Source organism: Octodon degus, unplaced genomic scaffold, assembly GCF_000260255.1.
Source record: "Octodon degus isolate 3935 unplaced genomic scaffold, OctDeg1.0 scaffold00027, whole genome shotgun sequence".
NCBI lineage: Eukaryota > Metazoa > Chordata > Mammalia > Rodentia > Octodontidae > Octodon > Octodon degus.
In genome coordinates, this window is record NW_004524603.1 from 6,420,830 (window position 1) to 6,423,889 (window position 3,060).

The 3,060-nt window shown below is 46.8% G+C and overlaps 1 pseudogene; it reads right to left on the reverse strand.

The window, feature by feature from the left end:
* Window positions 1–1,365: 1,365 nt before the first annotated feature.
* LOC105741895 lies at window positions 1,366–2,160 on the reverse strand (annotated as a pseudogene).
* Between the last annotated feature and the right edge of the window lie 900 nt (window positions 2,161–3,060).

Here is a 3,060-nt window from a genome sequence, read left to right on the forward strand (position 1 = left end):
TGATCTCCCCCTGAGCTGCACCCCCATGTAGGCAGAGCCTCTCGTGTGCACCTCCCCATTCGTGGCACCATCCCCAGGCTTGCTACGTATTTACCACCTACTGTTCTCTGCTATTCCCAGAGCTGGCAAGCTTTGCCACTGAAGTGTGCCCTCCCCCCTTCCCTTTCCAACCCGAACTGCACCTACCCAGTCCCTTCCATCTTGAACTGCAGTGAGGGCACCCATCTGCCATCACACTTGGAAAAGACACCCGACTAGTGTTTTGATCAAGTCCACACAGTGATGGAGACAAGACTTGCTGGTCCTAGGGCCTTACTGAACCCTGCACACAGCCCAGGGAGAGCCCCTTCCATGCATTAAGGCCTCAAGAGGGGGGTGATCATTATTTACACCATCATTCATTCACTTGACAAACATGGGACTCTGTAGATAATGGCCCTTTCATCTTGTTGAGGCCTTAGAGATAGGTCAAACGTTGTCCTCATTCCTCAGAGTCCTAGTACAACAAGAGACAAGCCCACTGTGGCCATTAATCCTAACTTATCAACTCCATTGGATTAAGAAAGACTAAGGAAACTTGCAGAGCATGCCCCTTGGTGTGTCTGAGTGGGTCATGCAGGGTGACCTTGCATATTGCATATCCCCCTGCCCTGTTCCTCTCTGGCCCTCTTCCCTTCTGCTTCCAAGCTACCATGCATTAAGCATCTCTGCTCACGATGCCCCTCTGCCATGGCGTTTCTGCCCTGGAGCCGGCCAACCGTGCCCTGAATTCCCCAAAGCTGTGAGCCAAAATAACTATTTCCTTCTTTAAGTGCAGGTGTCAGACGTTTGTTCCAGTGATGAAAGTGAGTAGCACAGACAGTTGGTGCTGTAAGTGGGGTCATTGCTCTGACTGTTCCTGGTCATGTGGTTTAAAAGCCTTTAGTACTGGCTTGAGGCAAGTGTTTGGAGAAGTTTAGAGACGTGGAAGGAGAAGCCCTAGGGTGCTACAAGCAGTCTGACAGGTGATTCTGGCCAGAGCAAAGAGGTTCAGAATGCTGGTAGCAATGCAGGTAGTCAGGGTCAGGCTCTGGAAGTCTCCACTGAGAACAGAGGCCTCATGGGCAACTGGACTAGAGGCCCTGTGGGTTATGCTGCAGCAGAGCCCAGGACCTGAGATTATGCAGAAGACTGAGATGAAGAGTGGTAGACTAATTCATGGTGCTCTTTGAGCTAATGTAAATGGACTGAAAGTTGTCACAGGTTTTGAATGGGGGTGGATGAAGTCACATTTGACATAAATCCCCTCAAATCAATAGATTCTTTCTTTCTTTTTTTTTTCTTCCACAAATAGGATTTTATTTATCACTATTAAAAATCTGGATCTTAAACAGACTCTTGCACTGGTGGTTCATATCCATCAGCTCGTTCAACTTTAGCTCCCGTCCCATCCCCAGTAGCCTTTCCAGAGCTACTACCTTCACCATGAAGCTCCATGAGTTTTCCCAATTCCAACTTGAGTTTCTTCAGCATTTTTCCTTTTCTGACAAAGACATCATGAAGAGGGTAGATAGATTGGCAAGCCTTTTCTATGTCTTTCCCAATACTGTCTGGAATCAGTTTATTGACCACTTCCTTCAAGTCATTTGTCTGCACCTCCCGGGTCATGATTTCCATCATCTTCTTCCGGATCTGGCAGACCTGCTGGTGCTGAGTGTAAGAGGTCTTCCGGATCTGATTGTTGTGTTTTTTAGTAAAGCCAACACAGAACAGTCGAAGCAAATAACCTTCGGTAGTGTTGACATCCACATGAGCTTCGATCACAGTCTTCCATATTTTGACCATGGAACACATTCTGTCATGGGCGAGGTCCATGCCATGGAAGTTAGTCAGGCAGTTTTTGCCTTGAACATCTTCAGTAATTAGCTTGAATTTTTTAAAGACAGCCTCATCATTCTGCAGATCAGCAAGGCTCACTTCAAACACATGACCTGTGAACCCATCAGATGCCATTTTGGTTCCTTGAGTTCTGGGTATGAGTGTTTTTCAAATATTTCTTATGTTGAACATAGCCGGCCCCTTCACATCATACCAGTCTTTTGTAGGAAATGGATCAACCACTTTCTTCTTGGCTCCCTTTTTGCAGCCTTTCCTAAGGTACTTGCTCTTGCCTGCCACCATGGTGCTGCTCAGAGAGCAATAGGTTCTTTCTATACAACAGCAGGAAATCCCTAGCATTGCAAGTTATTTAGAAATGGACACCAGTGAGCCCAGGCTTGACTCAGCCAACTGAACAGACAAGTTTGTCTTAGCTTCTCCAACTATGGTATTTTAAATAGCATCTTAATGAAGTGCACTCATGATAATAAACTTGTTTAAGCTTACTCTTCTTCCAATATAAAATGCATCAAGGGCCCAGGTCCGCTGGCAAGTGTAAATTAGCCTGTTGAAAAGATGTGGGTGTTGGTCTGCAGCTCCCAGCAACCAGTACTAGGATCAGCTGAGATCTGTCTCTAGCTGTGTTTCCCAGACACTACAGTGGGACGAGATGTCCTTGCATTCCAAGGTATTTCTGGCTTAGAGGCTGAGAAAGCTGGGGCTGCCCCTAACATGGACATTGGTAGCCCTCAGGCATCCTCAGGTGACCTATAGAGACTCAGTTGAATTCCTACATATACAAAGTCCTTCCTGGACCTCAACATGGGCCACAGGAGTTTATATTTCTAATTCTATGAAGAAGTTATTGGAATCCCAATGAGTAATTCCAATCCATCACTTCCAGTGCAATCCCTGGTGAGAAAAAAGACACCAAGGCATATTTGTAGTTGTGAAAAGCCAAGGGGAGCCTGAGTCCAGTTAAAACGAAGGCCAACCAGAACAAAGGCCTGAACCCAGGCCTAGACCCAGGTTTTATTAATTCATAAAGAGGGGCGTGGCCCAGGGATGAGTAACTGAGAGAAAAGCAGGAAGCACACGAGTGCCGTGAGCTGGGCTGGTTGGGAGGACTGATAGCACCTTTGCAATAGTGAGAGAGGGAAAGGGAGAGAGAGAGAGAGAGAGAGAGAGAGAGAGAGAGAGAGA